Source organism: Somniosus microcephalus, unplaced genomic scaffold (genome assembly GCF_052327205.1).
Source record: "Somniosus microcephalus isolate GS21.2 unplaced genomic scaffold, FLI_Smic_1.0 unresolved_chr2, whole genome shotgun sequence".
Taxonomy (NCBI): Eukaryota; Metazoa; Chordata; class Chondrichthyes; order Squaliformes; family Somniosidae; genus Somniosus; species Somniosus microcephalus.
In genome coordinates, this window is record NW_028225180.1 from 64,537,034 (window position 1) to 64,563,970 (window position 26,937).

At 43.1% G+C, this 26,937-nt stretch overlaps 1 pseudogene; it reads right to left on the reverse strand.

The window, feature by feature from the left end:
• On the reverse strand, positions 1-26,937 carry LOC147092749 (uncharacterized; annotated as a pseudogene).

Here is a 26,937-nt window from a genome sequence, read left to right on the forward strand (position 1 = left end):
TCAGGCAGCGAGCTCAGATCTTTCTTTGCATATCCACTGAACTGATTCCAACTCAACCTTGATAATCTTATGAAGAATAAACTCAATGTAACCTGTCGGAAAGCATTTCAAATACCAGACTTTTGCAATTTCACTTGAGCAATAAATCACTGAGGCAGTCTGCAGTGATAGAATTGGAATCATCCGTTATTATACAGTCAATAGCGATCTAGTCTCGAAGTCCAGTTAAACTATTTCTCAATGAGTTTATAAAAGGTCCTGAATCTACAACAGGTCATCCGTGTACTTGTGACTCCAGGCGGTGCAAGCTTGGCTGCTACCGGGGTCTCACATGAATGACCTCCCTCAGAGAGGAGCGGATTCTTCCACTATTCCGTTAGAAAAGCAAAACACTGCGGATGCTGGAAATCTGAAATATAAACAGAAAATGCTGGAAACATTGAGCAGGTCAGGCAGCATCTGTAGAGAGAGAAACAGTTTTAACGTTTCAGGTCGATGACACTTCGTCAGAACTGGAAAACGTTAGAGATATAACAGATGTTTAAGCAAGTGTAGGTGCAGGGAAAGGGGGTAGGGGAGGAAAGTACAAAAGGGAAGGTAGGTGATAGGATGGAAGGCAGGAGAGATTAAAGAACAAATGGGATGGTGGCGTAAGTCAAGGAGATGGTAATGGGACAATTTAAGAAACAAAAGATGACTCTATATGAGGTGTAAATAGCAATGGCTGAATCATCCACAGCTGCCCTGTGAGAGAAAAAAAGGGAAAAGGAAAAACAAATATTGGCAGAGGTTATGCTGTTAAATTGTTGAACTCGGTGATGAGTCCAGAAGGTTGTGAAGTGCCTAGTCGAAAGATGAGCAGCTGTTCCTCGAGGTTACGTTGAGCTTCGTTGGAACAGTGTAAGACGTCGAGGATGGAGAGATCAGAGAGGGAGTGGAGCGGAGAATTAAAGTGACCGGCGACTGGAAGCTCGGGGTCACACATACAGACTGAACAGAGGTGTTCCACAAAGTGGTCACCCAATCTGCGTTTGGTCTCCCCAGTGTAGAGGAGGCCGCATCGTGAGCAGAGAATACAGTTTACTAAATTGAAGAAGTGCAATCTCGAGTGGGGTGGGCTCCAGCTGATGTGTAACAATTGTCTTGGCTGCTCTGCGATTGGCTCCTGGCTCATTTGTAATGTCACTTGGAAACAGGTTTTCAGCCCTGGTTAAGCAGCATCAGTGGGCGGAGCTGGAGATGGCGATGTACATTGTGAGTGAGTTCAGTCCACAAAAAGAGTACTTGAACCAAACGTAATTAATTGTAAATAGTTCAAATTAAAATTATTCATAGTTGCAAAATTAGGCCCATTCCTTTTGACTAACAGATTGCGGAATTAATATGAATCATTTTTATATTAAAGATTCTTGGAGTGATCATTGTCTCAGGAAGGTGGAGAGAACATAATTCAATCAGCACCACATTAACTGGGACTAGAGAAAGTTCACTGGTTTTGCAGAGCGGATCTTTTGGGACCAACACACCCAGTGAATAAGGCGGGATAAAACAGTAATTTCCATTGATTGGAAAGGCGAGGAGCTCCATTGAGAATCCCAGCATTGCAAGTTGAGCATCCAACAAATTATTGGGTTCCGTTCAATTTCTGGCAAAAGGCTTGTCCTTTGATGCGATAATTTGACTGTGGATTCACTGGGATGTAAAGCTCGCCCACACCTCACCTGGAAGTACGTGCTACTTATATATACAGCGATTTCTGTCCTCTATTCATACCATGCTGCAAGTGAGATAGTGTGCTTCATTGGTTAGTGTCAGAGGAACTGTACTCTTCATTGGCCACATGCAGTATCTGAGTTCACAATGCTTGGTGAGCGACTATTCAGTGAGACTTGCATTGTATATAAGGCCTGTCTACCTGCCATGAAAGTTTTTGAAGGGCCAGTGTTGAGGGAGTTTCACTGTTTCTAACCCGTGCTGTACCTGCCCTAGGGGTGTATGATGGGACTTTGTGCTCTGCAGATACTTTGTAGTTAACCATTTTTGTAGCTAAAATGGGTATGTTTGATGGGACGTGTAGAGGGAGCTTTACATAGCATCTACCTCGTGCTGAACCTGATCTGAGAGTGTGTGATGTGCAGTTTAAATAAGCTTTACAATGTATCTAACCCATGCTGTACCTGACCTGGGCGTATTTGATGGGACAAAGTAGAAGAAGTTTTAAGTATTATTGCCCATGATTTCAAATTGCCCCACACATTAAGAGCCCTAATGATCTCTTCAATGTGGCTCTGCCGCCCCTTCCTGTTACAGGGAATAGACTGGTATTAGAACAGCGAGGTGTTTGTTATATCATCATCCAAACACCATTACCACAAATTGCCTTTCACTGCCAAGGCAGGATGAGACAAACTGCCTGATATTAAGTGAAGGAATCTTTAGGATGTAGGGAACGGTGTCAGAGACAGGACTGAATGAAGAACATGTTTTCATCCCCAGTGAGACTGCACACCGGGAGCAGAGCATGCTCATGTGACCCTGTGACATCTCGACTGGGCGGAGCTCTGGCTGATTTGTGATGTTGTTCCTGGCTACTGTTGGATGTCACCTGGAGGCAGATCTCCGCCCCTGGTTATGCTCCATCAGTGGCGTGTTAATGTGGGCGGAGCTGGAGGTGGCAGCAGATATTGTGTGAGTATAGCCCCTATAAATAGGGACAAGGGAAAAAATAATAACTTAATATTAAAGTAAGAAATTCAACAAATTTCATTAATTCTAAATATATTCAAATTAAATATATTGATAGTTGCAAGATTTGTCCCATAGTATTACGATTGAAGTTTATGGAATTAACATGAATAATTTTTATATAGGTAGTTCCTTGGTGTCGGCAGTATCTCAGGATCGTGGAGAGAGATAGAAGTCGAATAATCACCACATTACCTGGGGCCGGAGAAATGTCATTAGGTTCAAAATTCCATGCATGTGGAATTTTATCCTGTAACCGTACCATGCTGTACCTGAGTTAGTGTACTTCATTGGATAGTGTCAGAGGAGCTTTATGCTGCATTGAGCATATGCTGTATCTGGGTTGACTGTGCTGGATGAACCAAAATACAACGAGATTTACACTGTACTGAACCCGTGCCTTACCTGCGCTGGCCGTCAGTGACGGGACAATACAAATGAAGCATTGCACGTTATCTAATCTGTGCTGTACCTGCTATGGGAGTGTTTGATGGGACAGTGTAGCGTGAGCGTTACCCTGTATTTAACCTCTGCTTTACCTGCCCTGGGAGTGTTTGATTGGACAGTGCAGAGGGAGATTTACTCTGAATCTAACCCGTGCTGCACCTGCCTTGGGAGTGTTTGATGGGAAAGTGAAAATTGAGATGTACTCTCTACCTAGCCCATACTGTACCTGCCATTGGAGTGCTTGAGGGGGGACTGTAGATTTAGCTTTACTCTGTAACTAACCCATGCTTTACCTGCCCATGGATGTTTTGATTGCATGATGTAGATAGAGCTATAACCTGTATCTAACCCATGCCGTACCTGGGAGTGTTTGATGATAGAGAGTTGAGGGAATTTTTCCCTATATCTTACCCGTGCAGTTCCTAACCCGATGATTCAAGCACTTGATACCACTGATGATCCCTTCACTTATTGCCTCTGATGCTCCTTCTTGTTAAAGTGAATAGTCTATTTTTATTAGAGAGTGGTCCTTGTAATATCCCTGACTCATCTCAGCACTCTCACCTCAGAGTGCCTGTTGCTGCCAAGCTGGAGGGAGGTGCTTTGTCTGATATATAGAGAAGGGGTTCTTTAGAATTTATAACCAAGCGGTGGACATGGGGTCCATTAAATAGTAGAACTACGCCTTTGGATGATGCGTGGGGGAATTCATAATGGGTAATTTAGCGAGCCCTTGGTCCCTGTCTCGAGTCTCAGTAAATGGGGGTGGGATCGGAGACAGGACTGATTGTACATACAGTGCTCATGCCCAGAAAGACTGTGCACAGTGTCCCTGGAACACCTCGAAGGGGTGGAGCTCTGGCTGCTTTGTGACATTGAGTGAGTACAGTCCCTATATATAGGGGCAAGGAAAGAAAAGAACAGCTTAATATTAAAGTAAGGAATTCAAACAAATTGTAAATATTTTCATATTAAATATATTAATAATCACACAAATAGTCCCATTCTTTTCATGTAACATATTCTTTAATAAAGATGAATTATGTTTTTTTTTAAAAGTTTCTTTGAGTAAGCAGTATCCCAGGAAGGTGTAGAGAGAGAAATCGAATCAGCACTGCACTAACTGGGACTGGATAAAGATCGCTAGATTAATAGAGCACATCTTTTGTGACCAAGACCCCCAGTGACGAAGACTGGACCGGGAAGCTTCAACAAATATTGGAAATTTGAGGAGGTTTACTGAGAATCTCTTCAGTCGGTGATTTTGCCAAGGTGAGAGCCTAACACGCTATTGGGAGGAGTTTAACATAGGCATAAAACTCGGCCTTTGATGCGGAAAATTGACTGGGGATTCACTGGTAGCCAATATCTCTAGTTCTTGACCCACTCACCAGAAGGAATAGTTTTTCTCTGTCTACTCTAGCAAACCTCACATCATCCTGAAAACCATAATTAGTCCTCCTCTTAACTTCTCTGTTCCAGGGATAACAGTCCTAACTCTCCTCATAACTGAAGTCCATCATCCCTGGTAACATCCTGGTGAACTTCCTCTGTTCCCTTTCTAATGCCTTTACATCTTTCCTGAAGTGTGGTGCTCAGAATTGTCAACAATACTCCAGCTGAGGCTTTATCAGTGATTTATAAAGTTCTAACTGATCTCTTCTCTTTTATATTCTATTCCTCTATTTAAAACGCAAGTAAACGATATAATTTTTTTAACCAACTTATCAACTTGCCCTGCCACATTTAAGGATTTGTTGTATGGACATCTAGGTTCCTCTGATCAGTTAAGCGTTTCAAAATTGTGCCATTTATAGTACACTGTCTTTCCATTTTAGACCTCCCAAAATGCATCACTGACACTTCTCCACACTTCTCTGCCATGCTTATTCCCATCTCGCAAAATTTGCTATGTGATCCTGAAACGTATAACTATTCTTACCAGTATCTACTACTTTTCCAAGTGTGGTGTCATTTGCAAACTTTGTAATGCTGCTCCCTAGGTTGTTTATAAAAAATAATGAAAAGAATAATGGACATAAAATGATGCTTGGGGAACAACACAGCAAACTACCTCCCAGTCTGAAAAGCATCCTTCCACTATCACCATTTGCTTCCTATCACTGAGCCAATTTCATAGCCATACCGTCACTTTCCACTTCATTCCATGAGTTTCCATCTTCTTAACAAGCCAAATATACAAACCAGAAATCCAAGTTTGCTGATATAGGCTGCATTGCAAGCAATGTAGATGGAAACATAACATTTCAAAGAGATATTAATATATTAAGTTACTGGAAAAAACTGTGACACATGGATTTTAACATAGGCAAATGTGAGATCATCGAATTTTGGACTAAAAAGGATAGATCAGTTTACTTTCTAAAAGGTGAAAAGCTACAAACAGTGCAGTTCCAAAGAAACTTACGGATCCATGTACAGAGATCATTAAAATATCATGGATAGGTACAGAAAATAATCAAAAAAGCTAACGGCATGCTGGGATTTATATCTAGCCAACTAGATTTTAAGTGGTAGAAGTTTTGCTACAGCTATACAAAGCATACCTGGAATACTATGTTCAGTCCTGGGCACCAAAAGTTAGGAAGGATATGTTGCCCTTGGAGGGAGTGCAGTGTAGGTTTACCAAAATTATACAAAGACTGCAAGGGTTATATTACGTAGAGAGATTACACGAATAAGGGCTGGATGTCTGGAATTTGGAAGGTTATGAGATGATTTCAACGAAGTTTTCAAGCTTTTAAAGTGAACTTGTGGAGTAGATACAGAGAAACATTTCCGATGGCTGGGGAGTCTAGGTTTGGGGAACACTTGTATATGCAAAGTGTGGTAGACATTTGGAACTCTCTTCCACAAACGGCTGTAGATGCTAAGTCAATTGTTGAATTAAAATCTGAAGTTGATGACATTTATTAAGTAAGAGAATTGTGGGGGTATAAGCTGTTATATTGAGCTTGGTCACAGTTCAGCCATGATCTCAATCAATGGCAGAACAGGGTTGAGAGGCTACATGACCTACTCCTGTTCCTGTTTTATGTCATTGCACGAATCTGGAGATTAGAATCGTGATATATATATACACCTGACCAGGGACTTGAACCCTGGACCTTTAGATTATAAAGGCTGATGCTCTACTGACTGACCAATCCCCGCTCTAGATCTCAGGCTTACAAAGCGACCTTCACTGGCTGACGTATGTCATTACACCCTCTATATTTTCCATTTGCTTCTCCAGTGATCCACTCTGCACAGCACATTTCTCTCACACACCCAGACTGACTGCCTCACACAGGCTTCACTTTAGGAATATTCTCCCTCCCACAAACGACATGTTCTTTAGCAGCGGCGTCAGATGTGAGAAGTGCTGTTCCCCAGGTATTGTTATTGGATCCTCAACCTTCCACAATGTTTAGTACTGATTTGGATGGAGCAACAGAGTGTGGCAGCTCCAAGTTCGCACTAAGTTCGGAGGCACTGTAATAGTAAGCAACAGAGACAGATGAAGAGAATGTGTAAAATTATGGCAAATCACAGAAATCACAGAAATCACAGAAACCCCACAGTGCAGATAGAGGCCATTTCGGCCCATCGAGCCTGCACCGACACATATCCCACCCTATCCCGTAACCCCACGTATTTAATCCCACTAACACTAAGGGTCAATTTATCATAGCCAATCAACCTAACCCGCACATCTTTGGACTGTGGGAGGAAACCGGAGCACCCGGAGGAAACCCACGCAAACACGGGGAGAATGTGCAAACTCCACACAGATAGTCACCCAATCTACTTTGGAACCAATTAAGAAAACTCAGGGTATTTTCTAAATGATGGGAAGCTGTTGGGCCAGAAATTCGGGACTCCACGGGTGAGTACGCGCTGTGTACTCACCCGCAGGCCCAACGAAAGTGCAGATTTTGCGCATGCACTGTGCATGCGTGAGAAAGTGGAACTTCCATTCCCTTGAAGAAAGGGGTTCGGAGGTCAAACGTGTGCACTGGAGAGGCAGCGCATAGACCTGCAACTTTTGTTTTTGTCACAGGTTTCTCCATGAGGGTAAGTCCCTAGCAGCTGCTCATGAAGAAAGCAGGCACAAGGCCTGCTTTTAACAAGGTTAGTGATGAATTTAGTAAAATTAAAACATTTCTTCCAGTTTTATTATTTTTAAATATTTAAATAAAGGTAAGAATATTTTTAGCCCCGTTAAAAACAGTAATTAATTTTTTCAAAAATGTAAATGATTGTTTAACAGTTATTTTATGTATCTTATAGTTATTTTAAAAATGTGATTTTTTAAACATTTATTTGATGCTTTAGTTAGGTTTTGGGGCCGACCTCTATTCATAGATTTGGCACGTCTTCCTGTCAAATCTAAGAATGGAAATTCCCAGCTCCGATTGGCTCTCCATGGCCTACGTGATCCCAGTGATGCTATGAACTAACTGTGCCCCTGGGATATGCAAGCACTGCACACCGGCAGCTGGAGGAGGCCCAGTATCGGAATCCCACGCAGGCCCACAGCACAGCGGCAGGTGCACTAGGTAAGTGCAGGTCGGGTGCCTGCACCCGCGGGAAGCCTCCGACCCGAATTTCTGTGCCATTACCTTTTGCGGAGCTAATAAATTTGTTTGTCCCAGTTCACAAATTATTAAAAACTAGTATACATGGGGAAAAATGCATTCGATAAATTCACTCACAAGATACTCTTCACTAAAGTTGATCCTCGTGGAAGTGAAGGCAATTTATTATCCTGGTTAGGAAATGGGTTGCGCGACAGGAAACACAATATACGGATAATGGGCAGGTACATCTTTTGGAAAAATATGACTAGTGGTGTCCCGAGGGTTCTGTGTTGGGGCCTCACCTATTCACCGTATATATTAACGAATTAGATGATGAAATTGAGAGTCACATATCCAATTTGGACGATGAAAGAGATAGGCGGCACTGTAAGCAGTGTAGGTGGATGCAAAACATTACATAGAGATATTAATAGATTGTGAATGAGCAAAATTGTGGCAACTGGATTTAACTTTGGCAAATGTGAGGTCATCCACTTAGGAACAGAAAAGGATAGATCAGAACACGTTCTACAGGGTGAGAGGTTATAAATAGTGGAGGTCCAAAAAAACTTAGGGTTCCGTGTACCTATGGGTACAGTCGCTTAATAGTTATGTTATTCAACTAGTAGGTCATCCCGAAAGATTGGCTCAAATCCCCCCACAGCAGCTCGGGAACTTAAATTCAATTAAATTCTTCATCTTAGGCAGTCCCTCGGAACCATGGATGACTAGATTTTACATAAAAAATGTGTTCTCAAGTGACTGATGAATCCAATGCGGGACCTACAGTCTAAGTCACAGGTGGGGCATACGGTGGTTGAAGCTACAATTCTGGGGATGTTGGCCTGAGCGAGAACACTGATGTTGTTGCGCCTGACCTGCCAATGGATTTTCATGATCTTGCGGGGGCAGTTTTGGTGGTACATCTCGAGGAGGGTGGGCATCACTACTGCTCTGTAGTCCATGAGCTTGGTGCTGTATTTGAGGTCCTGGTCTTCAAACACTCTCTTCCTCAGGCGACCGAAAGCTGCACTGGCACACTGAAGGCAGTGTTGAAATTCATCATCGATGTCTGCCCTTGTTGACAGTAGGCTCCCGAGGTATGGAAAGTGGTCTACGTTGCCCAAAGCCTCGTCTGGATTTTGATAATCGGGGGGCAGTACTGTGTGGCAGGGGCAGGTTGGTAGAGGAGCTTCTCTTATGAATGTTTAGTGTAAGGCCCATGCTCTCGAATGCTTCAGTGAAGGTGTTGACGATGGTTTGGAGTTCGACCTCTGAGTTTGCGCAGACTATTATATATATATATATATATATATATATATATATATATATGAATATCAATTAAATATTAAATCAGTACTGGCAAAACTAACACATTGTCGCAAAAATGCATCTGTTTCACTAATAGAAGGAAACCTGTTGTTCTAGTCTATATGTGATTCCAGGCCCACAGCAATGTGGTTAACTGTTAACTGCCCTCTGAATGGTCTATCAAGCCACTCAGTTGTATTCAAGAAGGCGGCTCACGTCCACCACTAAATGCTGGCCTTGCTGGCGACGTTCACAAGTCCAATGAATAAAAAAATTATTAAATTATCATGGGCAGGTACAGAAACAATCATCAAGGCTAATGGAATGCTGAGGTTTATATCTAGAGGACGACAATATAGGGGTGTGCTACTTATGCTCTAGCGATACAAAGCCCTGGTTAGACCACAGCTGGAGGACTGGGTTCAGTTCTGGGTACCATAGGAATGATTTATTGGGTTTTAAGGTATTATTGGATGTTAAGGCGAACTTATAAGGTAGAAAGAAAGAAACAATTCCCGATGGTTGGAAAGTATATGACTAGTGAAATAAAAGCCTAACAGAATAGAGCCAGGAGTGAAGTTAGGAAACAATTTTACATGTAAAGGGTAGCAGAAATTTTGAATTCCCTTGCAGAAATGTCAGATCTTCAGAGGTGAGGTGAGATGAGGTGAGAGTGACTGCACTTGACAGCAAGGCAGCATTTGACCGAGTGTGGCACCAAGGCGCACTAGTACAATTGAAGTCGATGGTAATCACAGGTAAAACTCATCACTTGCTGCAGTATTACTTAGCATAAAGGAAGGTGTTTGTGGCTGTTCGAAGCCAAACATTTCAGCCCCAGGACATCGTTGCAAGAGTTCCTCAGGGTAATGTCCAAGGCCCAACCATCTTATGCAGCTTCATCAATGAACTTCCCTCCAACATAAGATCAGCAATGGGGAAGTTCGCTGATGATTGCTCAGTGTTCAATTCCAGTCACAAAACATTTAGATAATGAAGCCGTTCATGTCCAAACAGAGAAATACCTGGACGACATTCAGACTGGGGCTGATAAGTGACAATATCATTTGTGCCACACAAATGCCAGGCAATGACTATCACCAACAATAGAGTGCCTAACCACCGCCCCATAAAGTTAAACGTGATTACCACCACCGAAACCCCCATCATCAATATCCTGGGGTGTCACCATTTACCAGAAACTAAACTGGACCAGCCACATAAATACTGTGGCTAAAAGTGCAGGTCAGTGGCTGCGTATTCTGCGGCATGTGTCTCACCTCCTGACTCCCCAAATACTTTCCACCAATTACAAGGCACAATTAAGGAGTGTGATGGAATGCTCTCCACTTGCCTGGATGGGTGCCGCTCCAACAACAATCAAGAAGCTCGATACCATCCAAGAGAAAGCAGACAAATGATTGGCACACCATCCACCACCTTAAACGTTCACTCCCTCCACCAACAGTGTACCGTGGCTGCAGTGAGTACCACCTACAAGATGCACTGCAGCAACTTGCCAAGGCTTCTTCGACAGCACCTCCCAAACACACGACATCTTCCTCCTAGAAGGGCAAGGGTAGCAGGCGCATGGGAACACCATCAGCTCCAAGCTCCCCTACAAGTCACATATAATCCTGACTTGTAAATATATCACCATTCCTTCATCTTTGCTGGGACAAAATCCTGGTAACTCCCTTCCTGACAGCAATATGGGAGTATGTTCACCTCACAGAAAGCTGCGGTTCAAAAAGGTGGGTCACCACCAGCTTCTCAAGGGCCATTAGTAATAGGCGTTAAATGCTGGCCTTGCCAGCGACGCCCACATCACAAGAATGAAGAAAAAAACAATTATTGGTGAAAATTTAAAAAATATATATATAATTATTTAATTTTTCTTTTGACTATCTCTCACTCTCTCCTAATCACATCTTTATTTTCTCTCTCTAATTTGCTCTCTGTACAAGGTTTGTCACTGGCTTAACTATTCTAATTTATGCTTCCTGGTTCAGACGCTGAGAGCCACAGTAAGGATTCTTTAATCTGATTGGTTGAGGAGATGCAAATTTGCTTGGTCTGATCACCCGGCTCCCAGATCCCCTATAGAGGGCATCGTGCTGTTTTCTATTTCTAATCACAGCAACTTCCAGAGCAAAAGCCCAGAAAAATCTTCGTGCAAGAGGAAGGGTAATGAACGGTGAGCGCCGTTAGTTCACTGCTGACTGCAAAATCTAGGTCACAATTTAGGACAGATGACCTAAACCTTGATCAAAGTGGTAGGCTTTAAGGAGTGTCTTAAAGGAAGGGAGATTTGGAGAGCTTTAAAAAGTTAATGCCAGAGCTTAAGGACTAGACAGCTGATGATACGGCCACCAATGAAGGGCTGAAGATTGTGGGCGATGCACAAGTGGCCAGATTAGCCGCAATGCACATTTCTCGGTGACATTAAAAAGCAAACCTCGCCAGCTCTGCTCTTGTACGGATGTAAGTACAGAAGTTACAGAGATTGGGAGGGGCGATGCAATGATGAAAAATGTTCTAATCGAGCTGTTTATGCACCGGGAGCCAGTGTAGATCAGCGAGAGCAGGGATGATGTGTAGTTAGTGCGAGTTAGGGTACATGTAGCAGTGTTTTGGATGAGCTCATGTTTATGGAGAGTGGCAGATGTAAGACAGTTCAGCAGAGCTTTGGCTAAAACAAGTCTGGAGGTGACAAAGATATGAATGAGGTTTTGGTGCTAGATCGCGCGGAGCTGATTGATATGACAGTCTTTGTGATGGACAGGATCTGGGCTCAGAAGCTCAACTCAGGGTCAAATAGGGCAGTGAGGTGGACAACATTCCTGTTCAACCTGAGACACTGCCCAGGGAGGGGGCTATGCAGTGCCTGCTGTTCAGTTCCATTGGCTGCAATATAATGGAATATCAGGTGCTGCGTATAACGGGAGGCAGATCTGATCCGATAGCAACCGCTTTGCACCACTGCCTGAGACAAATTTTTATCCCAGTGACTATTTAATTAGAAACAGAGAACAGGGGAAGCAAGGGGTACACGGTAACTGTTTAATTAGAAACAGGGAAAAGGGGAAGTAAGGGAAACACATTAACTGTTTAAATAGAAACAGAGAGCAGGGGAAGTAAGGGGAACATGGTAACTTCTTAATTAGAAACAGAGAACAGGGGAAGAAAGGGGAACACGGTAACTGTTTAATGAGAAACAGAGAACAGAGGAAGTAATGGGAACACGGTAACTGCTTATTTAGAAGGAGAGAACAGGGGAAGAAAGGGGAAAAGTGTAACTATTTATTTAGAAATAGAGGACAGAAATAGGCGTCTTCAAATATCCTAATGTAGACTGGGATAGTAATAGCGTAAAGGGCAGAGAGAGGGAAGATTTTCTGACGTCTGTCTAGGAGAAATGGCTTGATCAGTAAGTTTCTGGCTCAACGAGGAAGGAGGAATTGATGCATCTTGTTCTGTGAGCTGAAGCGTGTCACATGAGCAATTATCTGTAGGGGAACATTTCGGGAACAGTGAAAATAGTGTAATACGATTTAGATTAACTATAGAAAACGACAGGGAGCAATCTGCAGTAAAGAAACTTATTTGGGGGAAGGCCAAATTCCGTGGGTTGAGAGCAGATCTGCCCTGGGTAAATTGGAATTAAAGATTGGCAGGCAAAAATGTAATGGAACAATGGGCTACGTTTAACAGAAGATTGTTCGGGTACAGTCGAGGTACTTTCCCACAAGGGGGAATGGTATGGCACCGAAAGGTAGGGTAACAAAAGCCAGAGCTCCCTGGATGATGAAAGAGATAGAAAGGAAGAGGACGCAGAATAAAGGGGGCCTGTGACAGATGTTAGGTTGAGAATACAAGTGAGGACCAGGCTGAATATACAAAATTCAGAGGGGAAGTGAAAAAGTAAATAAGAGAGACAAAGAGAGAGTATGAGAATAGACTGGCAGCTAACATAAAATGGAATCCAAAAGTCTTCTATCGGCATATCGATAATAAATGGGTAGTAAGAGGAGGGGTGGGGCCAATTAGGGACCAAAAGGGACAATTATGCATGGAGGCAGAGGGCATGGCTGAGGTATTAAATGAATACTTTGCATCTGTCTTTACCAAGAAGATGCTGCCAAAGTCATAGTGAAAGGGCAGTTAATTGAGATACTGGATGAGCTAAAATTGGATAAAGATTACGTACGAGTAAAGCTGGCAGTACTTAAAGTAGTTAAGTCACCAGCACCGGATGGGATGCATCCAAGGTACTGAGAGAGGTAATGGTGGAAATTGCAGAGGTACTGGCCTTAATCTTCCAATCCTCTTTACATACGGGGGTGGTGCCAGTGGACTGGAGAATTGCAAATTTTACACCCTTGTTCAAAAAATATTGTAAGGATAAAGCCAGCAACTAAAAACCAGCCAGTTTAACCTAAATAGTGGGGAAGCTTTTAGAAACGATAACCCTGGAAATAAGTAGCAGTCACTGGACAATTGTGGAATAATTAAAGAAAGCCATCACGGATTTGTCAAAGGCAGATCATGCTTAGCTAACTTGATTGAGGTTTTTGATGAGGCAACAGAGAGGGTTGATGAGGGCAATGCGGTGGAGGTGGTGTACATGGACTTCCAAAGGGCGTTTGATAAAGTGCCACATAATAGGCTTGCCAGAAAAGTTGAAGCTCATGGAATAAGGAGAAAGTGGCAGCATTGGTACGAAATTGACCAAGTGACAGGACACAGAGAGTAGTGGTGAAAGGTTGTTATTAGGACTGGAGGAAATTATTCAGTGGTGTTCCCCAGTGGCCGGTCCTATGACCACTGCTTTACTTGATATATATTAATGTCTTGGGCTTGGGTATACAGGGCCCAATTTCAAACTTTGCAGATGACACAAAACCTGGAAATATAGTAAGCAATGAGGAGGATAGTGATTGACTTCAAGAGGACATAGACAGGCTGGGGGAATGGGTGGACACGTGGCAGATGAAATTTAACACAGAAAACTGTGAAGTGATACATTTCGGTAGGAAAAATGAAGAGAGGCAATATAACTGAAAGGGTACAATTCTAAAGTGGGTGCATGAACAAATAACATAAGAATATAAGAACATAAGAAATAGGAGCAGGAATAGGACACTTGGCCCCTCGAGCCTGCTCTGCCATTCAATAAGATCATGGCTGATCTAGGGCTCAAAGCCACTTCCCAGCAAGCACCCCATAACCCTTCACTCCCTTAACTTGCAAAAATATGTCTATCTTCAACTTAAATGTTTTTAGTAACCCAGCCTCCGCAGCTCTCTGGGGCAGAGAATTCCACAAACTTACGACCCTCTGAGAGAAGAAGTTCCTCCTCAACTCAGTTCTAAAAGGGCGACCCTTTATTCTGAGACTGTGCTCCGAGTTCTAGATTTCCCCATGGGGGGAAATATTCTCTCTGCATCTACTCTGTCGAGCCGCCTCAGTATCTTATAGGTTTCGATAAGATCACCACTCATTCTTCTAAATTCCAATGAGTATAGGCCCAGCCTCCTCAACCTTTCCTCATAAGTCAAACCCCTCATCTCTGGAATTAACCGAGTTAATCGTCTCTGAACTGTCTCCAATGCAAGTATATCCATCCTTAAATAAGAAGACCAAAACTGTACGCAGTACTCAAGGTGTGGTCTCACCAATACCTTGTACAGTTGTAGCAGGACTTCCCTGCTTTTGTACTCCAAACCCCTTGAAATAAAGACCAACATTCCATTTGCATTTTTGAATACTTGCTGTACCTGCATGTTAACATATTGTGCTTCATACATAAGGACCCCCAGGTCCCTTTGAACTGTAGCATTTTGTAAGCTCTCTCCATTTAAATATTAGTATGCATTTTTATTTTTCCTGCCAAAGTGGATAACCTCGCACTTTCCCACATTATACTCCATCTGCCAAATATTTGCCCACTCCCCTAGCCTGTCTATATCCACTTGCAGGTTCTTTGAGTCCTCAGCACAACTTTCTTTCCCAACCATCCTTGCATCATCCACAAACTTAGCTAAATTACACTCGATCCCTTCATCCATGTCATTAATGTGGCTTGTAAATAGTTGGGGCACAAGCATTGATCCTTGTGGCACCCCACTAGTTACCATTTGCCAACGAGAAAGTGACCCTATTTAACCCGACTCTCTGCTTTCTGTTAGTTAGCCAATTCTCTATCCATGCTAATATATTACACCCAACTCCGTAAGTTTTTATCTTATGCAATAACCTTTTATGTGGCACCTTATAGAATGCCTTCTGGAAATCCACATACACCACATCCACAGGCTCACCCTTGTCCACCCTGCTGGGTATATCCTCAAGGAACTGCAGCAAATTTGTTATACATGATGTTCCTTTCCTAAAACGATGCTGACTCTGATTGACTGCAGTATGTTTTTCTAAATGCCCTGCTACTGCTTCCTTAATGAAGGATTCCAGCATTTTTGCAACGACAGATGTTATGCTAACTGGTCTATAGTTTTGTGCTTTCTGTCTCCCTCCTTTCTTAAGTAGGGGTGTTACATTAGCGGTTTTGCAATCCGCTGGGAGCATTCCAGAGTCCAGGGAGTTTTGGTATATTGCAACCAATGCATTCACTATCTCTGCAGCCACTTCGTTTAAGGCCCTGGGATGCAGGCCATCTGGTCCAGGGGACTTATCGTATTTTGGTCCCATTATTTTCCCGATTACTATTTCCTTAATGATAGTAACTGTCTTTAGTTCACTACTGGCCCCTTGATTTTCCATTTTTGGGATGTTGTTAGTGTCTTCTACAGTGAAGACAGATGCAAAATATTTGTTCAGAGTCTCTGCCATTTCCCCGTTCTCCATTATTAATTCCCGAGTCTCATCCTCTAAGAGACCAACGTTTACTTTAGCTACCCTCTTCCTTTTTATATACCTGTAGAAGCTCTTACTGTCTGTTTTAATGTTTCTTGCCAGATTACTCTCATAATTCATATTCCTTATCTTTATTATTTGTTTAATCATCCTTTGCTGGTTTTTTAAAAATTCCGAATCCTCTGGTCTCCCACCAATCTTGGCAAAATTGTATGCCTTCGTTTTCAATTTGATACCCTTCTTTACTTCCTTAGTTAGACAACGATGATGCTCCCTTCTCTAAAAATCTTTCTTTCTCATTGGAATATATTGTTGTTGAGAGTTATCAAATACCTCCTTAAATGTCCGTGACTGCATTTCAACTTTCTGAAACTATAATTTGTTTTTCAAGTCCACTTTAGCCAGTTCTGCTCTCATGCCATTATAATTGTCTTTGCTTAAGATCAGAGATCTGGGTGTGTATGTGCAACAATCACTGAAGGTGGGACGGCAGGTTGTGAAAGCAGTTAAACAGCGTACGGGATTCAGGGCTTCATAAATAGAGGCATAGAGTACAAAAGCTTTGCAATGGAATAGCATTCTGCAATGGAATATCACTTTGCAATATAATTGCACTTTGCGGTGGGCTGCAATTTTGAATGGGCACCACCTATATTGCAGATTGGGGTCCCGCCCAGCTGCTTTGTTTCATTGGCTGGGGCCGCTCAGAAGCTGTGCTGCTTGTCACAGACAAACGGAGACAGGCAGCAGCAAATGGTGCAGGAAGGAAAGAATGATGGCTGCAGCCCACCAGCTCGTCTCCTGTGTTTGAGTGCGTGCATGTGGAGCTCAGGACCACAAGGGGCTGGGGGATTGGAGGGGGTGAACAGGTATGTAGGGGATGATTGACGACTCAGGAGATGGGCAGGGAGGGAGGGTGAGAATAAGTAAATACCATCAATAATTTTTATAATAATATACATAGGTCCGTATTTTCCGATCAGAGGCTTCCTGCATGCGGAGGGCTCCGATCTGGAAAATATCTACGAACTTACCTGAGGGCTCCCGATTCACATGGAGAGAGAGACATATACAGAAAGAATGAGTGGGACAGATACAGAGAATGAGATACAGAGAGAGACGGACAGTGAGAGAGAGAGAGAGAGATACAGGGAGAGAGAGATACAGAGATTCAGAGAGAGAGGGACAGATGCAGAGAGAGTCAGTAACAGAGAGAGAGAGAGGCATAGAGAGAGAGTGATAGCGTGAAAGATAGGGAGAGAGAGTGATACAGAGAGAGAGAGACAGTTGCAGAGAGATAGAGACAGAGAGAGAGTGAGATACAGACAGATATAGAGTGATACAGAGACAGAGATGATACAGAGAGAGAGACTGAAACAGAGGCCGAGATACAGAGAGAGACAGATAGAGACAGAGAGAGATATACATGGAGAGAGATACAGCAGGAAAGAGACAGATGCAGAGAGAGACAGAGAGACACAGAGAGAGAAAAATAGACAATGAGATACAGACAGAGTTTCAGAGAGAGACAAAGAGAGACATATACACAGAGTGACAGGGGCAGAAATGGAGAATGTGAGAGAGAGACGAAGAGAGAGCGATTCACATGGAAAAAGCCACATACAATGAGAGTGAGAGAGACAGATGAAGAGAACGAGATACAGATAGAAAGAAAGATGAATACAGAGAGCGAGATACAGAGAGAGAGAAAGACAGAGAGAGAGATAGATTTACAGAGAGAGCGAGAGAGATACAGAGAAAGAGATAAAGGAGGAGATACAGAAAGAGAGAGACGAATACAGAGAGAGAGCTACAGAGCGAGAGGGACAGACAGATGAGAGAGAGAGATGGAGAGAGAGATTGAGACAGAGAGCGAGGGAGAAAAGGATACACAGAGAGAGAAACGGATACACAGAGATAGAGAGAGACAGATACACAGAGAGAGAGTCAGAAACAGAGAGAGAGAGAGTCATACAGAAAGAGTGAAAGAGACAGATACAGGGAGAGAGGGAGAGGTGCAGAGAGAGAGAAAGCAGAGAGAGAAAGATACAGAGAGAGATATATATATAGAGAGAGATCCAGAGTGAGACAGATATCGAAAGAGATAGAGTGAGAGGGATATTATATATATATATATAGATAGGTAGATAGATAGATATAGAGAGAGACAGATGCAGAGAGAGAGACAGATGCAGAGAGAGAGAGAGACAGGTACAGCTGAGAGAGACAAACAGACTCAGACAGAGAGAGTGTTACAGAGAGAGACAGAGAAATATACTTGTGTTATATAGAGGTACAGAGAATGAGAGAGACAGTTACAGAGATAGAGAGGCATATGCAGATAAACTGACAGATACAGATACAGAGAGCAAGATACAAAAAGAGAAAGGCAGAGAGAGAGAGAGAGAGGTACAGGGAGAGAGAGATACAGGGAGAAAGGGAGCAATACAGAGTGAGAGATACAGAGAGAGTTAAAGAGAGATAGAGAGACAGATGCAGAGAGAGAGACAGATAGAGAGAGAGATGCAGAGAGAGAAAGAGAGATTAAGACTGATAAAGAGAGAGAGGGAGAGACAGATACAGATAGAGAGACAGATACAGAGAGAGAGAGAGACGGTAACAGAGTGAGATGGGAAAAGAGTGGGAGCCTGATACAGAGAGCGTGAGAAAGAGAGAGATAGAGAAAGAGAGAGCGAGGGAGAGAAAAAACAGTTACAAAGAGACAGATACAGAGAGAGAGAGAGAGAGAGAGTGTGAGAAAGAGAGAGATCGATACATAGAGAGAGACAGATGCAGATGGAGAGTTACAGAGAGTGACAGAGATACAGAGAGAGAGAAGGATAACGAGAGAGATAGAGTGAGAGGGATACAGATACAGAGGGTAATACACAGAGTGAGGTGATACAGAGAGACATATATAAGAGAGACAGGCGCAGAGAGGGAGAGATACAGAGAGAGAGAGACAGACAGATACAGAGAGCGAGATACAGAGAGAGAGATAGACAGAGAGATAGTTACAGAGAGAGATAGAGAGAAAGCCACTGATACAGAGAGAGACAGAGAAAGTTAGGGAGCCAGAGAGGGACAGAAAGAGAGAAGCAGAGAAATATTGAGAGAAACAGAGAAAGAAAAATATACAGAGAACGAGATACAGAGAGAGAGCGAGAGAAAGAGAGTGAGATACAGAGACAGAGAGCGAGATGCAGAGAGAGACAGATACAGAGAGAGAAAGAGGGATTGACACTGATAAAGAGAGAGAAGGAGAGTCAGATACAGACAAAGAGACAGATACAGAGAGAGAGAGAGATACAGAGAGAAACAGATACAGACAGGGAGATAGAGAGAAAGAGAGAGAGAGAGAAACGGATAGAGTCAGAAACTGAGAGAGAGGCAGGTACAGAGACAGAGATAGAAATACAGACAAAGAGAGCTAACGAGAGAGATAGAGAGAGGGATAAAGAGAGAAACAAAGGGAAAAACAGAGAGAGAGGGAGACATACAGAGAGAGAGAGAGAGATAAAGAGGGAGATAAAGAGGGAGAGATACTGAGAGAGTGAGAGATACAGTGAGAAAGATTTACAGATAGAGAGCCATAAAACACAGAGTGAGAGACAGATACAGATAGTGAGGTATATAGAGAGATGTACAGGGTGAGAGACGTGCAGAGGGATAGAGATAGAGAGAGAGATACTGAGAGAGACAGATACACAGTGAGAAACAGGTACAGAGCAAGAGAGAGACAGAGAGAGAAAGATGGCTGCAGAGAGCGAGATACAGAGAGAGAGGTCGGCAGACAGAGAGAGATTTACAGAGAGAGCGAGAGAGATACAGAGAGAGAGCAACTTAGAGAGGAGCAGAGAGATACAGAGAGAGAGAGAGATACAGAGAGAGAGAGAGTGGCAGAGAATGAGAGAGATACAGAGAGATATAGAGAGATGCAGAGAGAGAGAGAGTCAGATACAGAGAGTGACACATACAAAGTGAGAGATACAGATACAGAGAGCGAGATACAGAAACAGATACAAAGAGAGAGAGAGATACAGCAATGGAGAGACAAATGCAGAGACAGACAGAGAGAGAAACAGAGAGAGAGCGATACTGAGAGATATTCACAGAGAGATAGACATGTACACAGAGAGTGAGACACATAGCGAGATACAGAGAGAGAGAGACATGCACAGAGAAAGATAATCGTGCAGAGAGAGAGAGAGTCAGATACAGTGAGAAAGAGAGACAGCAATACAGAGTGAGAGAGACACAACGAGCGAGAGATTCACATGGACAGAAACATAAACAGAGAGTGAGAGAGACACATACAGAGAACAAGATAGAAACAGAGAGAGAAAGGCGGATACAGAGAGCGAGATTCAGAGAGAGAGACATGTAGAGAGAGGGAGATACAGCGAGAGAGACAGGCAGACAGACAGAGAGATTTACAGAGAGAGTGAGAGATATACAGAGAGACAGAGAGAGATTCAGAGAGAGAGAGAGGTACAGAGAGAGAGAGAGTTTCAGAGAGAGAGAGACAGATGCAGAGAGAGAGAGAGAGATTGAGACAGAAAGAGACAGAGTGGGAAACACATACACTGAAAGAGAGAGAGATACACAGTGAAAGATTCAGAAACAGAGAAAGTGTCATACAGAGAGAGAGAGATACATAAAGAGATAGAGAGAAAGATGCAGAGGGAGATACAGTGAGTGTTAAAGAGTGAGAGAGATAGAGAGAGATCGAGATACAGAGAGAGTGAGATACAGAGTCCGAGAGATAACGAGAGAGGTAGAGAGAGAGAGGGGTACAGAGAGAGAGACAGATATAGTTGAGAGAGACAGACAGACTCAGCCAGGGAGAGAGATGCAGAGATAGACATAGAAAGATACAGAGTGTTATAGGGACAGAGGGACAGAGACAGAGAGATATAGATATATATATATGGAGAGAGACAGTTACAGAGAGCTAGATAGTGAGAGAGAGAAAGACAGAGAGATAGTTACAGAGAGAGAAAAAGAGAGAGCCACTGATACAGACAGCGACATCTGCAGAGAAAGAAAGATACAGAGATAGAAAGAGCGATTGAGATTGATAAAGAGAGAGAGGGAGAGTCAGATACAGAGAGAGGTAGACAGAGAGAGAGAGATTGAGAGAGAGAGAGAGAGACGGATACATAGTGAGGCGATTACAGAGAGAGGGAGACAGACACAGAGCGAGTCAGAGAGAGAGAATCAGAAACTGAGGGAGACATAGACAGATACAGAGAGAGAACGATAAAGAGAGAGACAGGTAGATACAGAGAAAGAGACAGATACAGTGAGAAAAATTCACAGACAGAGAGACATGCACAGAGAGAGACGTGGAGAGAGAGAGAGAGACAGATACAGAGAGAAAGAGAGACAGGTAAACTGTGAGAGACAGGTACAGAGTGAGAGAGAGACAGATTATGAGAGATTAATTTGGACAGAGACATATATAGAGAGAGTAAGACAGAGACATACAGAGAACGAAATACAGACAGAGAGACAGAAAGACGGATACAGAGAGCGAGATACAGAGAGAGAGAGAGATGCAGAGAGGGAGCGAGATAGAAAGAGACAGCGACAGACAGACAGAGAGAGCAATTTAAATAGACAGCGAGAGAGATAAAGAGTGCGAGAGAGAAACTTAGAGCGAGATATAGAGAGAGAGGCAGATACAGAGAGAGAGAGAGGGCTACAGAGAGAGAGAGAGAGAGAGATAAACGGATGTACACAGACAGAGGGAGTCAGATACACAGAGAGTCAGAATCAGAGAGAGCATCATACAGAGAGGGAGGGGACAAAGAGAGAGAGGGTGATACAGAGATAGAGAGACAGATGCAGGGAGAGAGAGTTACAGAGACTGTTGGAGACAAACGCACCGATTTCTTCACCCAGAGAAGAGGCGTCCGGCAGGGCTGCAATTTGAGCCCGACCCTGTTCAACATATACATAAATGAATTAGCAGACATGCTGGAGCAAAGCGAGTCACCAGGTCTCCGTCTCCTGGATGGAGAAGTGAAGTCCCTGTTCTATGCGGACGACCTGGTTCTGCTGTCTCCCACAGAACAGGGATTACAGCAACAACTAGACCTACTCGACAAATACTGCCAAAATTGGGCTCTAACAGTAAATCTAAAGAAAACCAACATCATGATTTTTCAGAAAAGACCCAGATGTCAGGAAAACAAATACCAGTTTACCCTCAGTGATACCACTATAGGACACACTATGAGCTACACCTACCTTGGTCTAACTATTACAGCATCAGGGAGCTTCAGCATAGCAGTGAATGCACTAAAAGAAAAAGCCCGAAGAGCCCTATATGCAATAAAAAGAAAACTCTACAACATCCAAATCCCAATCAAAATCTGGCTCAAAATTTTTGACAGCATAATCCTGCCCATTGCACTGTACGGTAGTGAAGTATGGGGCCCGCTAAATCACCAAAGCTACACTAAATGGGAAAAACACACAATAGAAGCCCTACATGCAGAATTCTGCCGAAGCATCCTTCGCACCCAAAGAAAAACGCCAACAAATGCATGCAGAGCCGAACTAGGCAGATACCCACTGATAATAAACATCCAAAAACGAGCACTAAACTTCCTAAATCACCTCAAATCTAGCTCCCCAGACACCCTTCATTTCAAAGCCTTTCAGACCCAAGAGCTAAACCCAGAAAAGAGTCCCCTGAGTCAGCTGCTACTGAAACTAAGTACTCAGCCGGACCCTGACCAGCCCCAGACCAACACAGCCGTCCATACACCAATCCGAGTGAACCAAATCATTAAAAAATGCAAAGAAACCTACCTGGAACATTGGAACAAAATAACCGAAAGCCAAAGCAGATTAGAATGTTACCGGGCCCTAAAAAGAGAATATAAACTGGCAGACTACCTCACGACCATCAGAGACACAAAACAGAGACAGACCCTCACCAGGTACAGACTAAGCGACCACCAACTGGAAATTGAAAAAGGCAGATACAAGAAATCCTGGCAGCCTAGAGAGAATAGAATATGCGATCAATGTCTGGCTGGCGAGGTTGAAACAGAAATGCATTTCCTCCTAAAATGCGAAAAATTCAACACATCAAGAAACATATTATTCAACAAGCTAAGCCAAACAACCCCAGATTTCAAGGAATTGGATGATCTGTCAAAATTGAGATTAGTCCTAGGAGAAGGAGACAGACCATACCTTGGGGCTAAATATGTAACAACATGTCACAACCTGAGGACTGTTTAAAAGTAAGACTGTTTAAAATTAATATTGAACATACCAAATGAAGTAGAAAGACTGTTTAAAATTAATATTGTTTAAAAGTAATACTGTATATACCCAACAAATGTCAAATCGATTGACACCTACAGAATGTTGGAAAACTGTACCTTTTTGCTATGTAAGCTTTGGCAATATGGTTCTCTGTAAACTTTCATGCCAATAAAGCATTTGAACTGAACTGAACTGAGAGAGAGAAAGAGATACAGAGAGATTGAGAAACAGAGAGTGAGAGAGATAACTAGAGAGATAGAGAGAGAGGGATATAAAGAGAGAGTGAGACAGATGCAAAGAGAGAGGAACAGATACAGCTGAGGCAGATAGACTCAGACAGAGAGAGAGAGTTACAGAGAGAGAGACAGAGAGAGATACATATAAAGTAGAGGACATATAAATTGGTCAGTAAATGCAGTAAACCTGAGAGCAGTTTAGGATTCAATAAAGGAGGACAAAGGGATTATTTAAGCAGGGCTAAATAGAGTATGAGAGTAAGCTTTCAGCGGACATATAAATTGACTGTAAAAGCTTTTATAGGTATGTGAAGGGAAAAAGATTGGTAAAGTCAAGCGTAGGTCCATTGCAGTCAGAATCAGGGGAATTTATAATGGGGAACAAAAAATGGCAGACCAATTATTACATACTTTCGCTCTGTCTTCACAAAGGAGGAGACAAATAAACTCCCAGAGATGTCGGGGAACATAGGGTCTAATGAGATGGAGGAACTGAAAGAAATCAGCATTCGTAGGGAAATGGTGCTGGAGAAATTGACGGGATTGAAGGCCAATAAATCCCCAGGGCCTGACAATCGACATCCTAGGGTACTTACGGAAGTGGCATTAGAAATACTAGATGCATTGCTGGTCATCTTCCAAAATTCGATAGCTGCTGGAACAGTTCAAATGGATTGTAGGGTAGCTAATGTTACCCCACTATTCGAAAAAGGTGGTAGAGATAAAACAGGGAATTAGACTGGTAAGCCTGACATCGGTAGTGGGGAAAATGCTAGATTCTATAATAAAAGATGTAATAGCAGGGCACTAGGAAAACAGTGACAGGATCGAACAAAGTCAACATGGATTTACAAAAGGTAAATCGTGCTTGACTAATCTACTGGAATGTTTTGAGGGTGTAACTAGTAAAATAGATAAGGGAGAACCAAAGGATGTGGTGTATTTGGACTTTCAGAAGGCTTTCGATAAGGTCCCGCATAAGAGATTAGCGTGTAAAGTTAAGGCACATGGGATTGGGGGCAAGGCATTGACTTGGATAGAGGACTGGCTGGCAGGCAGAAAGCAAACAAATTGAATACATGGGACTTTTTCCGAGTGGCAGGCAGTGATTAGTGGGCTACCACAGGGATCAGTCCTAGGACCCCAGCTATCCACAATATATATTAATGATCTAGAGGAGGGAACTAGAGGTAATATCTCCAAGTTTGCAGATGACACAAAGCTGGGTGAGCGTGTGTGCCATGAGGAGGATGCCAAGAAACTCCAGTATGATTTGGATAGGTTGGGTGATTGGGCAGAAGCATGGCAGATGCAATACAACGTGGATAAATGCGAGGTTATCCACTTTGGTGTCAAAAACAGGAAGGCAGATTATTATCTGAATGGCAATAGATTGGGAGAAGGGGAAGTGCAACGAGACCTGGGTATCCTTGTGCACCAGTTGCTGAAGGTAAGCATGAAGGTGCAGCAGGCGGTTAAGAAGGCAAATGGTATGTTGGCCTTCGTAGCAAGAGGGTTCGAGTACAGGAACATGGATGTCTTGCTGCCGTTGTACAAGGCCTTGGTGAGACCACATCTTGAGTATTGTGTGCAGTTTTGGTCGCCTTATCTGAGGAAGGATGTTCTTGACATGGAGGGAATGCAACGAAGTTTCACCAGGCTGATACCTGGGAAGGCAAGTATGACGTATGAGGAGAGATTGGATCGATTGCGCTTATACTCGCTGGAGTTTAGAAGAATGAGAGGGGATCTCATTGAAACTTATAAAATTCTAACAGGACTAGACAGACTAGATGCAGGAAGGATGTTCACGATGGCCTCGGAGTCCAGGACCAGGTGTCACAGTCTAAGGATAAGGGGTAACCATTTAGGACAGAAATGAGGAGGAATTTATTCACCCAGAGAGTGGTGAGCCTGTGGAATTCTCTACCACAGAAGGCAGTGGAGGCCAATTCATTAAATATATTCAAGAAGGAGTTAGATTTATTTCTTAAGGCTAATGGATCAAGGGAAATAGAGAGAAGGCAGGGACAGGGTACTAATTTTGAATGATCAGCCATGATCTCATTGAATGACAGAGCAGGCTTGAGGGGCCAAATGGCCTACTCCAGCTTCTCTCTTCTATGTTTCTATATTTCTATACAGAGTGTTACAGGGAGCTACAGAGAAAGAGAGATACAGAGATAGCGAGACAATTACAGCTGGTGAGAGACAGATACAGATAGAGAGGTACAGCGAGAGACAGGCAGAGAGAGAGAGAGATACACAGAGAGAGAGAGATACACAGAGAGCGAGACAGATACAGTGATTGGGAGGGACAGATACACAGAGAGCAACTGAGAGTGAAGAAGAGAGAGAGACAGATACGTGTAGAGATATAGAGAGAGATACAGATTGAGAGATTCAGAAAGAGAGATAGAGAGAGAGATGAAGAGAGAGAGTTACAGAGAGAGTGAGAGAGATAAAGAGAGAGAGATATACAGAGAGAGAGAGAAAGATGGATAGAGAGAGAGTAACAGAGTGAAACAGAGACAGACAGTTACAGAGAGAGACAGAGATAAAGGGAGAGAGAGAGCTAGACAGAGAGTTTGAGTTTTAGAGAAAGTGATAGAGAGTGATACAGAGATAGAGAGAGAGAGTGATACAGAGAGAGTGATACAGAGAGAGAGATACACAGAGAGAGATACAGAGAGAGAAAGACAGATACACAGTGAAACACATGTACAGAGTGAGAGAGAGACACAGAGAGAGAGAGATTCACATGGACAGAGACATATACAGAGAGAGTAAGGGAGACACATACAGAGAACAAGATACAGACAGAGAGAGAACGACAGATACAGTGAGCGATATACAGAGAAAGAGAGAGAGAGAAATGCAGAGAGAGAGCGAAATACAGAGAGGGACAGACAGACAGACAGACAGACAGAGAGATTTACAGAGAGAGCGAGAGAGATAAAGTGAGAGAGAGAAACAGAGAGAGCGATACAGAGAGAGCGACAAATACAGAGAGAAATAGAGAGAGAGAGAGAGAGAGAGAGAGAGAGCTGCCGAGTAAGGGAGAGAGAGAGAGAGAAACGGATACACAGAGAGCGAGAGAGGGAGACAGATACACAGAGAGAGATACAGAAACTGATAGAGACAGTCATACAGAGACGGAGGGAGACATAAAGAGAGAGAGAGAGAGATGCAGTGAGAGAGTTACAGGGAGAGACAGATACAGAGAGTGAGGTAAAGAGAGATTGAGATACAGAAAGTGAGAGAAATAATGACAGAGATAGAGAGAGAGGAATACAGAGAGAGAGTGAGATAGATGCAGAGAGAGAGGGCCAGATGCAGATGAGAGAGACAGACAGGCTCATACAGAGAGAGATACAGATTGTTACAGAGAGATACAGAGTTGTTACAGAGAGAAACAGAGGGAGAGGGAGACAGATACAGAGATAGACAGACAT